Source organism: Papaver somniferum, chromosome 4, assembly GCF_003573695.1.
Source record: "Papaver somniferum cultivar HN1 chromosome 4, ASM357369v1, whole genome shotgun sequence".
Classification (NCBI taxonomy): Eukaryota; Viridiplantae; Streptophyta; class Magnoliopsida; order Ranunculales; family Papaveraceae; genus Papaver; species Papaver somniferum.
The window spans coordinates 74,603,351-74,616,446 of NC_039361.1; positions in this window are offsets into that span (position 1 = coordinate 74,603,351).

The following is a 13,096-nucleotide window of genomic DNA, read 5'->3' on the forward strand; positions in this document are numbered from 1 at the left end:
AACATGAATATTATTCATCATAACTTGATTTAGCCTGTCAAGAGATTCTTGCTCTTTCCGTAGGTATAACTCAACATCAAGAGATAAGCTCTCAAGCTTCTTTTCAAGCCCTGAAAACACTTCAAGGGATTTTAAACTGGTGGAGGTTTAGATAGAATTTCTTCTATAGATTTTATTAAATCAGTCATGGAAGAGAATTCTGAAATCCCTGGATCTGGTGGTGCATTTATTGAGATAACACTACTGTCCTTAGATTCAGATCGCTACAAACACAGACTTGTAAGGTCTTGAACGTGTTTTCCTGATCTGATACCAATTGAAAAAGCGGGGGTCTAACAACACCACCCAATATTTTGGTAGCAATATGTATGGACTAACTCCGAAATACTTTCTAGAGAATCAACTAGACAGTCAGACTCAGTCTAGGTAAAAGTATCTCAAGGAGTTAATATCTCTCTCTTGTTTTGATTTACTCGAGCTAATAGAAATCAGCGAGTCTTTAATTAAACACTAGGAATAACTTGGATGGTACCAAAGACCAATATCCAAGGATCACCAATGAAAATCAACAACCAAAGGTTGGATTACTCTAATTGATGATCTAACGCACAACATGTATTATTTCATTTATAAAGATAAAACAATATAATGCGGAAATTGAAATAACACAGACGCCAGAAATTTTGTTAATGAGAAAACCGCAAATGCAGAAAAACCCCGGGACCTAGTCCAGATTGAACACACCGCTACAGACACTAGAATACTCCAAGCTAACTTCGGACTGGACTGTAGTTGAACCCCAATCAGTCTCCCACTGATCCAAGGTACAGTTATGCTCCTACGCCTCTGATCCCAACAGGATACTTCATACTTGATTCCCTTAGCTGATCTCACCCATAACTAAGAGTTGCTACGACCCAAAATCACAGGCTTTGACAATAAACAAATCTGTCTCCCACATACAAGTCTATCAAAGGATCAATCTGTCTCCCACAGATAAACCCTAAAGGTTTTGTTCCGTCTTTTGATAATAATCAAGGTGAATAGGAACCAATTGATAATCCGGTCTTATATTCTCGAAGAACGTCCTAGAGTTATCAATCACCTCACACCAATATTAATCGTATGGTAGCAAAACAAGATGTTGCGGAATCACAAACAATGAGACGAAAATATTTGTGATTACTTTTTGTATCTTGCCTATCGGAGATATCAATCCCAAGCCAATCAATCTAATTGTACTCGTACGATAGAATATGCAAGATCAGATCACACAACTACGATAAAAATAGTATCGGTCTGGTTTCACAATCCCACTGAAGTCTTTAAGTCGTTAACCTGGTTTTAGAAGAAGAAAACCAAAGGTTAAAGGAGAACCGACTCTCGTATGCAAACTAGTATCACGGGTGAGGTGTGGGGATTAGTTTTGCACAATACTAGATGTCTCCTTTATGTAGTCTTTCAAATCAAGGTTTGCAATTAGGTTACCTTGTAACAAAGCAATCAATATCCACCGTTAGATGAAAACCTGATTTAGATTCAAGCTAATATTTCTCAACCGTTAGATCTAAAACTTAGCTTATTATACACACTTGAAATGCACGCTTCTAGGTTTGTTAACCGTACCCAAACGTATGCACTTGTTGGTTGCAACAATAGTTAACCTAAAGGTTAGCCATATGAGCATTTCATATCAACCATGTTCTTCTTCACCATAACTAGTTCAAATAACTTCAAAATGAACTAGTTAAAGAGTTGTTCAATTGCAAGGAAATCTCATGTACTACATAAGACACAATAGAAGCAAAGATGATTTGATTCACTTGAATCGGTTCATGAAATTTTATAGCCACGGTTTGCAAACTGCAATCCTTAGTCTTTTTAAGTTTAAGTTCAGAAATCATCTTCAGATATATAACCTTCTCAAGTTCGCATTCTAGGTTCGCGGACTTAAGTTACCGGGCAGAGTTTACAAACTCCAGCAGAAATTCTCGGGTATGAGAACTTCGCTGGTTCACGGACTGAGTTCGCGGACTTAGATTCACGCAAGTAGTTTGTCAAATCCAGCAGAAATTCTCGGGTTTGAGAACTTCGGCAGTTCGCGGACTTGGCTCATGCCATTCTTCCGGTTCTCTTGATCAACAAAGTTCGCAAACTTTGGTTCAAGGAATAGGACTTATACATAAATGTGTTTCCACAATAATGCTTATTTCCACCATTGGTTATGTAATCTAAACTCTCATTTCAATCATTGAAACATTCTTAGAGGACGTTATGTAGTTGTTACACCATTTCTCGTCAAAGCAATTTTCAAGATGATTGAAACATATCATGACTTTCGTCACATGGTAAAGATAAACTTGATCGAAGCGAAAAGCTTACCAACACATATTTCGAGATATAGATAGGCGAGGCATACTCGGATCGAAATATCAAATGTGTATAATCCAAGTATATATATATATATATAGCATACGACTTCTTGTCTCAAAGAGTATGAGATAGATTAGATAGACTTTTGAGTGACAAATAAGTTCAAGTCTTCACATACCCTTTTGTCGAGAAGTTCCACCGGTTCCTTGAGTAGTTCTTCTACTTGTATGATGAATCTCCATGAAGTCCTTGAGATCGACTACACTTTCTATCCTAGTCCGAGACTTAGCTATAATATACTAGAAATCAAGACTTATAGTTTTGATCACTAACATTGACAAACATGCTTGAGATAGCAACGCATGCGAGTTCGACCGAGCAATGCTCTAACAATCATAATTTCATTTACAATTATAAAGATGAAATAGTTTTTTTGCCGCACAAAGAATATCTATACCAACAATTTTGCGATTCGTCACATGTGAATATGTTTGCTGACAAAAAACTCTTTGATAAAAAAAACATTTGTCACTAAATGCCCATTTTCTTGTAGTGCCCCAAGATCATCATTAGCCTAGGGAAATATATCTGGTCCACATTGTGAATTTTTTCACTATCCTTATCCCATCCACATATGAAGTTTGTTCAATACTTGTTCAACTTATTAGCCGAATTTTTAGGAAGTCTAAGAACTTACACAATATGGTTGGATACAAAATATGAAACACATAAGCTAGATAAATTTCTTTTGTTTACCCTTCAATTCCCTGACAAATAATTCTTAATTATTTGTCAAGATTGATAGAAGCCTACACATCTAGAGTGATGGACATTTCGTGAGAAAAGCTTCCTCCTGAACTACTAGTGGTTGGTGAAGTAAATTTAGAAGAAATAATAATTTGGGAAGACCACTTGCAGAATCTATTCAAAATAATTTTGAGGGCACAAGCATTTTTATAAAATGGATTAACAAAGATTATGTTGCCATCCGCGTATATACAGTGAGTAATTATACGACCATTTCTATTTATTACAAAGTCAATAGGTTTCTTATCCTCGATGACATTATTGATTATCCTCGTCATAGTTTCTAATAAAATCACAAAGAGATACTAGGAAGAAAAGTGCATATTTTGCTTAGCTTGATGTCAATTCCGTGCTACTATTTGCTAATTTTCTTGTATATTACTCTTGTTTTATTTTGTTCGTTTTTATATTAAGTGAATCATCCAAAAGGATTAAATTGACACTTAATTGTGTAAAGAAGTTAGGTACAAGTAAGAAGTGATCCAATATCATAGAAACGAGCACGGATGGTTAAATCTGGATTGCCGGATATAACCACAAAATATAAGGATTTTAATCGCTGTGATAGCCTTTATGTTCCAATAATTGTTGCTTGGGGTAGTTTCATGTCATGTGGAAGACCAACAAATTATGCTTAAAGCATCAGGGCATGATGTTGTAACTCCCCGATACGCCACTCTGATGCTAGTGACCAGGCCTTAAACTTACACCCATTTGTCTTTGCAAGCATAATGCTTTGAACATAGCCTCCACACATTTCTAACTTACCCTTGTTTTGCAAAGGGTTTAAATCCATAAAGGATGTTTCTGATGCATTCTTACATTCATCGCTGGCTTTCGAGTCTTGTCCAGGCATATGGAAATGCCTTGGACTCGCACATAGAAAGCCTATTTCCCTATCCTTACTTCGCTTTGGCATTGATATGAATACATGTACTTGTCTTCCTTGTGCCAAGAGTGCATCATCTAGGCTCATGCCATACTTGCCTTGCGTCATCCTTGTGATTCCAAATGGCTTATGCAAGCTCGCTCTACTTTCATACGGATATAACTTACTTTCATGGCCATGCCAAATGCACAATTGATGCATGCCTACGTCGAACGTCTTGATAGGAAGTACGAGCTGCAACTTACCCCATTAAGTATGGAAACAATCATCTCTTGCATTGCATTGTCGGTCCAAATGATAAGAGCTACCAAGATGTCACTATCACCTCTCAATTAGAAGGTGTTGGACCATAAATGCTGCAACTCATTGCGGCTGCCTACGTACCTTATAGAGAAGGGATTAAGCATAGATTGTAGTTCTTATGTGCCGAGAAAATCAACTAAATGTAACTCATGGTGGAAGGCAAAAGCCAATCAATAGGCCTAGTACCTATATGTCAAAGGGTCCTTTAAAAATAATGTACAAGAATGTGCATCATTGTCTTATCCTTCGTTTTGCACTATGGTGGCGTATCACTAGTTCGCAATGCCGCAATAATAAGCATCATGAAGCTCTCCTGGAAACGTGACACAATGATAATTTCACATCATATAGGCTTTACTAGCTAATATATGAGGCTTAAGGCACATTCCTCCTTAATGTACCTTCAACCAACTACCCTACCCTATATATGTTTTATTAACATTTCTACAACTAAAAGTTGGGGATTATTTTGACATGCTTGTTTCACTATTCATGTATGGTGGCATGCCCCATTGCATAATACGCCATGATGGTACGTTATCTAGTTCGGTACCGTAGGCCAACTTGAGTTTTACACCACGATGGTGCAACTTTTCTCTCGGCCAGCCACCACTGGATGATGCACCATGTTGGTGCAATATTAGCTTTTTACCAATGTTCCTGCATAATGCGCCATGATGGTGCGATATCTCATTTGGCCAGCTACCCACTGGTTGAAGCACCATTGTGGTGCAACTTCTTACCTATCCCTTAATGCTTTAGACACGCAACCAAAACTTTGAGATGAAGCTTCATCTCATGCCAATGACGCATCTTTGAGTATGCGCCATGCAAAAAGTACGGGTGCTACAACTCAGTTGTTAAAGTTATCTATGTTTCGTACACCCCTAGCCTATAACATCACCATATTTTTCCAGCGCAAGGCACATTCATCCTCTTCTTAATTCAAAAATAAATCTTCGCGAGATTGATACTGTAGATGGGGAAAAATGAAATTAAGGAGATGACTGTACGGAGGAGACTCCTTGAACCGAGCGAAATATTTAACCTCACACAGATGCACTGCAAGAAGGGAGTGCTTTAAGTTCGAGAGATCAATTTGTAGGACTCCGACCTAAACCAAGACAATGGTCGTTCCAGAGTCAATTCGGTCACAAGAGAGGATGGGTCGATCTGTAGGAGGGAAGCTGAGAAATGTGTGAGATCAGTGGTGATCAAGGATTGTTGGTGTGTTATGTATTTTGCGTGAAAATAGTTTCTGAATGATTGAGTTTACTCAGTTGAGAGCAATTGCTAAGACGATAAGTTCGCGTAGACGAAAAACTGTCTATCGAGAATTGTTTGTTGTTCCAATCATGATTCAGAGACTTATTTATATTGCTAGAATTGTGAACACCTTGATCCCATGAAGTGTGACAGTTGCTGGAGTCAAAGAGTGGGGAAGTGGAAATCGTGTTTAAAACCAGTTTCTCATCATGCGGAGACTTGGTTGATTTTCTACCCACTACTTTGCTAACTCCTTCAACTGATTGCACGACTTGCTCACATTCTCATCGTGGGTGAACACACGTGACGTAAGACGCCAGACCAAAATCCTAGTTAATATCCCCCCATGTGACACAATTGATGTCTCATGATTGTTGAGTCTGCAAGGTAGACATGTATTTAGTTAGTCAGTTGCTGACTTTATGGGACGATGAGTCCTTGTATTGCTGAGTCGAACGTTATTTGCAAATGCTCTAAGACTCACGAATTGAAAGTGTTTGTTGAGACATATGTATAATACTTTGATAGTTAAGGTGAGAAAATATTGCTGGATTGTTGAATATTGATAGTTGAACCAACATTCCTTAGTCTGAGCAAATGTCGCTCGTTTGATGAATTTTTGGTAGCAGGACCAAATAAAATATTAATTTAAAATACTGGTAACCGAGTATAATTAATTACAATGTTGATCATGGGATTAACGTAAAATTATTAGTGTTTGAATCTGCTCAGAATTATGTTCTGCAGAGCTTTAGATCTGAAACCCTAATTTTGATCAATTGCTGATCAATTGATGATTTATTGAAAATCAACCACGGAGTGAAGGAGGGACCGGCTACATGGGATGGTGAGTTGACCACGTAATGCCCAGATGCTCGAGTGAGCAAAATACCAAAGTCTCTTGAAGACCAGTTGGTGAAAAATGATTAAATGCTGGTTTAATCATTTATTCAAATAATGTTCGTCTGAACCTTAGGTGTTAAAACCTAATAAATTATGAAGAGATGAAGGACCGACCAAGGGGTCATGAAACCGACCCTGGTTGGTCACGGGATCGACTGGCGATCATTTCATGAAATTCCAAAATTGTTTGGAAGAGTTTGAACCTAATTGAACACATTAGATTAAATGATGAAAATGTGCGGGACCGGCCTCTTGCAAGCCAAAGATCCAACCTTGGTCGGTCAAGGTAATATGCTCATGTCACCAAAGTGTTCGTGTCTCGGTCCTGAGAATTTTGATATTTTCTGATGCGCGTTTGAGCAACATTTTGAGAAAATATGAAGAATTCAAGGTTTTGCTGAAAACTGAGGAAACTTCATAAGATGAAGGAAATAATAATAAAATGAAGGAATCATGAAGTGTGGGACCGGCTATGGCCAAGGCATGGCCGACCGTCCAATGACCCCGGTCCCATGACACTTTTCCTAATTTTATATTATTTTCATGATTTTAGGGAAATATCATGAAATCAAGGAGTTTCCTTGAAGTGAAGGAGTTTCCATGAGATGAGGGAAACAAATAATATTAATATTAATAAAATAAGGGTGTGTGGGACCGGCTTGGGCATGGTCGGCCAGCTAGGGCCCGGTCCCGTGAGTCTCCCTAATTTTATATTATTTTCATGATTTGAAGGAAATATCATGAAATTAAGGGATTTCCATGAGATGATGGAAATAATTAATAAAATAAGGAATTACAAGGTGTGGGACCGGTCACGGCTAGGGCATGGCCGTCCGACTAGTGACCACGGTCCCGTGACACCTTTTCTAATTTTATGTAATTTTACACAATTTCCTTGATGTGAAGGAAATATCATGAAACTAAGGAGTTTCATAAGATTAAGGAATTTCCATGAGATGATGGAAATAATAATTAATAAAATAAGGAATTACAAGGTGTGGGACCGGCCACAGCTAGGGCATGGCTGGCCATCTAGTGACCACGGTCCCGTGACACCTTTCCTAATTTTATGTAATTTTACTCAATTTCCTTGATGTGAAGGAAATATCATGAAACTAAGGAGTTTCATAAGATTCAGGAATTTCCATGAGATGATGGAAATAATAATTAATAAAATAAGGAATTATAAGGTGTGGGACCGGTCACGGCTAGGGCATGGCCGGCAGGCTAGTGACCACGACCCCGTGACACCTTTCCTAATTTTATGTAATTTTACACAATTTACTTGATGTGAAGGAAGTGTCATGAAACTAAGGAGCTTCATAAGATTAAGGAATTTTCATGAGATGGAAATAATAATTAATAAAATAAGAAATTACAAGGTGTGGGACCGGTCACGGATAGGGCATGGCCGGTCGGCTAGTGACCATCCCGTGACACCTTTCCTAATTTTATGTAATTTTACACAATTTCCTTGATGTGAAGGAAATATCATGAATTAAAGGGATTTGCTCAAATGAAAGGATTTTCATGGGATCAAGGAAAAATAAAATATGATAAAATAAAGAAAGGTGTGTGGGACCGGCCACGGCGGCATGATCGGCCGGCCGGTGGGCTTGGTCCCCTTAGACGCCTCTTTTAGATATTTATTATTATTTTTTTTCTCCATGGTTTCATCGTTCCTTCGTGTTTCGAATGCTCGTTCGTGCATTCAGGTGTTCGTTAGTGCATTATTGCTGAGTACATTTGCACCATTTTCTCGGGGCTTACTCGATGGTGGCTAAGATGCCCGTACGTTGAATATTTATTACTAACCCATGGAATTCTTCTGGGAAAAGCCATAAATTGAAGTAACGAAATACTATAACATAGAATATTTTCTAGGAATTCAATTGATGAATCTTGCTACTAGAAATAATTAATTGATGGCTCTATACTAGCAGGCATGTTGTCTAGGAGCAATATAATTATTCGGAAATCGAGGTATGAGCTAGCTTGAGCAGAACGCTCAATTTGAATGTTTATTCTGTAAAGTCAGGGAACATTGCGACGTCCTGAAGACGTAGTGCTCTATACTAGTGAGTAATACATCTAAGAGCCGTCCAATAATTTCGATTTTTTACAGAAGTGATTACTGAAATTGCTCAGTATTTATGAGATATGTCGTGGTCTCAGCTGAGAGACTGCACATCTATGTTCTGAGAAGTAATATACTCGATCAGAGACCTTTGAAGATATTCTGAGAGGCAATACGCTCGATCAGAGGTGTGGCATGAGCTTTCGCGCTTTAATGAGAGACATGAGCCTGAATACTCATATGATTGCTGGATCAAGAGCATGTATAATTATGGCTTTACGATTTTACCCTTTGTAAAAAATCCACCATCTATAGATACTGATAGTCATGGCCTACATAATTGTCTGAGTTAAGATGATTTTCGATTTGTAATGAGATAATTGGTGAAGTTTTTAGAAAACATGGATTTATTTAAAATGGAATTTAAGACAGAGAATAATGGTGATGAAGATTGGTTGATAAATGGTGATTGATAGAGAACTATGATGGTTATTCTGAACACTTGAGGAAAATGATAAATGTTGCGAGTTTTCTTGTGTTTTTGGTTAACATCTAATCGAGTTTTCAAGCTCAAATTCAGATGAAGATTGATTAATGAAGTTGAAAAAGGACTTGATGTTACCGTTGTCTTTAGTTGTTGTTGGATTGCTGGAGTTATTATTGCTTTCATTATCGACAATTGATGATAGAGAAGAAAAAGTGATTTGGGGAGTGGTTCTCGAGATCGAATGCAACATAGAGAATGAGAAATAGAAGGCAACAATGTAATTGAGAAAAATAGAACAAACGAGATTTTTCTCGTTTGAAAATCCTAAGATAAAATCAGAGAAAAAAATCTCGGGCGAGACATTGAATGTGAGAAGTGCAAGATCCAAAAGACAAATATTTTCTCTAGTAAACATGAGATGATGAAAGTAAATTCAAAAAAAAAAAAGAAAAAAAGAAAAAAAAATCTCTCGGCCAAGAGTAAAGCCGAGGTTAAAGATTTACTGGCTCAAAAAGGATGCCTAATGATTCGATTATCTGATATAGATGAATCTAAATATAAAAGACTAGGCTTTATACTCTTCGAAAGTTATCTGCGTAAGAATATTAAACAAGATTTTAATCCAAGATGAATTCTTGTGGAAAAATTTTAAACAAGATTTCAATTGATAAGAGTTTACTCAATCATGTTTGAAGTTTTCTATCAAATTTGGATCTCATCAGTAATTATTGAGCAGACTTATATAAGAAGAAAATGATCTTAAAATAAACAAGAATTACAATACATATCAAATGCAGATACAAGTTACAAGACTATCTTTTTAGAAGATATGTAACCTTGTGCTTCACAAATCCCGAGTGAGGTCTTTTAAACTAGTACTAAGCTTTATATGAACCTTCGGTTTCTGGAGGACAAACTTGGTAACAAGATAGATACAATTGAATTCTCTGTGTTGTTGATGTCTCCGATATATTGCAATCAATCAAGATAGGTTTCTTAAGATGTAAGTGATAGGCACATTTTTGTCTTATATAATCTCAATTGTATATATTATTAGTGCTCGATTTTATATTTATTATGGCTTTTTATGTCCCTGTAGGTATTTTTGGAGAAATAAGCTTTTGCGGCGAAATTGGCTAAAAAAGTGGTTTTTGCGCTCGTGGGAGAAAATTACTATACAGACTCTCACTTTGGATAAGGGGTAGCCTAATTACTAAGGGGTGACCAATTACTAAGGGGTAGCCTAATTACTAAGGGGCATCCATTTTCAGGCAGTTGCTAAAGGGAAACCACTGCTGGATAAGGGGAGGTCATCTTCTTCATTTGAAATTTGAATTTTGGAGGGAAAATAAGAACAAAATTAGGGTTGAAGAATTGAAGGTGTTCTAGGGAGATTCAATGGCTGAAATCAAATGGGTTTGTTCCTCGTGGCCAAACAGGGCTGGTAATGGTCTTATATTTTCCCAGAATTGGCTAGACAATCCGCAGGAGATGAATCAAGTTTTATAGTTTTTGGCGGGAAAAATATGCATGCAACTGGCAGAGTTGGGGATTGAATTCGATCGATTTCCAGAGTGATTCAATGGCTGAAATTGATTGGGTTTACTCCCTAGGCCTAAACAGGCCTGGTGAAGTCTTTTGTTTGAACCCAAATTGGCTAGAATAGCCGGAAAAAGAAATAGAAGTCAGGTTTTGCACGGGTCTCTGTATGACTTATTTTTGGAATTCTAGGAAGACTAAAGGAAAGAAACTCTTTCCAAAGATACATATCTATCTAAGGAAGAGTTTGAGATAAGTTGGAAAGCTCAGAAACGCGTGAAACAATTTTGGGAAGAGATTATTGCCGTAACTGCCAAGAAAAGAAAAGAAGAGATTTCGAGAAGTTTTGGGGAGATTAAATCGCTCTGTTGGCTATATATAAGTTGCTGGGAGTTCATAGAAGGGAGTCGAGACTTTGGGGGACCGAGCTGAGGGCTTGGTGAAGCTGCAGAGGTGAAAATCAAGAGTTGCAGAGAAGACGTTTCTGCTGCTGAAGAACAACGTCGTAGAACACTTCGCAACTTAGCAAGAAACCGTTACCTAATCTTTCAAATCCAATACCTTTGTAATAGCTTTGCAACAACTATTCCTGTTAGAATTTATTTGTAAGGGCAGCTTCCGTAACAGTGGATTCTGTAACAACTATATCTGTTACAGATTCACTTCTTCAATAAAAACACCTATTTGAGCCATGATTAAATATTTTGAGCGTGTTTTTGACATGAGGAGCTAAACCCCAACACTGGGATGATGGAGGAAGCCCTATTTCACAATCACTTGGTAACTATAATTGATTCTTTATGACTTTTGCACTTGTTTTAATCGATTTATGATTTTTCTTGATTAGTTGTGATTTTGTTTGATGTCGCATGCTGGGTTTTAGGAACTTTTGATGCGTCATGCTTGTGATTTACATCTAATGCTTTATAAAATCTATTTTTGGCAAAGAAAAGAGTCAACAAAAGAGCTAGAATTGTTATGAGTCATCATATGAACCAACTGAATGTGATTAGTGGTGAAATCCTAAGTCTCAGTACCTCTCGATATTCGTGACAACCTTGTGAATATATTTTTAGTATTTTTATTCTTAGTTCTTAAATCAAACCTTTACACAGTCCGAGTTGAACGAACTTTACTACCACTTAAAAACTACATCAGTAAGCAATGAAATTCCTAAAACCCAAGTAATATTTCAACTGCTAAGTCTCTTCGAGCATTATATGGATTACGAAATATCACAAGCATCTTCTTTGTAATTGATTTATTAATAAAGTCATCGAATTTGATACGATAAAAGATAAATATAAGGTAAAAGTAATCCAAAAAGAATATCAATCTTCATTACTGACCTTGACGAAGTTCTTCAAAATGATGTCTTTGTGTGATCTTTAATCTTCAAAATTTGTGGGTAACTTGACGTTTCTAAGACTATACTACCTATTCTAACCTAGACAAAAATTGACGTTAGTAGGTTAAATAATAAAATAGTTTTGACAACGAAATTTATCAACTGACTCGACATACCAATGCCAGTGGGTTCACCCGAGCATTCAATCTAACATATTAAATCACATGAAGAGAAAAGCTTAGGTGATATGCTTCAAAATAACCATACTCTTTCGAACGTGATCAATAAGGTGTGATATATTCATTGTATTGTTATAGTGTTAGCCACTGCTAAAAAAACATTCTCCGCAACTTCAATAGTAGGTTTTACCACATACAGAAACTCAAAAGCTGCAGAATGGCCATGCTAGACAAAACACCATTGGCATGAACAACACAATGGTTTGTTCCACTGTTGGAGCCTACCTTTTGACTACATATTGAATAGTACTATGAACCTCAACTTTGTTAGTTGGAATAAGAGCTTGTAGTTTTCTCCAACATATTCCTAGCTAATCCATGCTGAACAATTTTCCAAGAGGTGCAAAAAGTAAGAAGCTTTTTGTATATAACTGAAGCAACAAAAGCAAAACCTTCTCCTTCAATAAAATTTGTAACCTTTAAAAGTCGGATAAATTTATCTCCACTGATACACAAAAAAAACTATCTAAATTGTTTTTTAAGAGTTGCATCATCCATTTTTATTAGAAAACCAATGACGTTAATATTTTGGAAAAGGCTTCTGGTGCGCCATTACTTTATACCTCGGATACGAACAAGATCATCATGAGATGAATACTTGAAATAGAATAATCCCTTATTAATAGGAAAATACCTCAGCGAACGTTAGTAGCCACGACAGTTTGAGATAGGCATAAACGTCAATTATTTGTAAAAAATCACCCACAGATTCTTGGAGATACTCAATCCAAGCAAAAATTGACAAGCAACTTTTCCAACTTCACCATCACTATGCATCCCCCTTCTAGGTGATTACTCCAAGTACAAAAATAACCAAAGTACCTCAAATCAAAAATTTGAGAAGCATGAGTACAGTTCCAGAAAT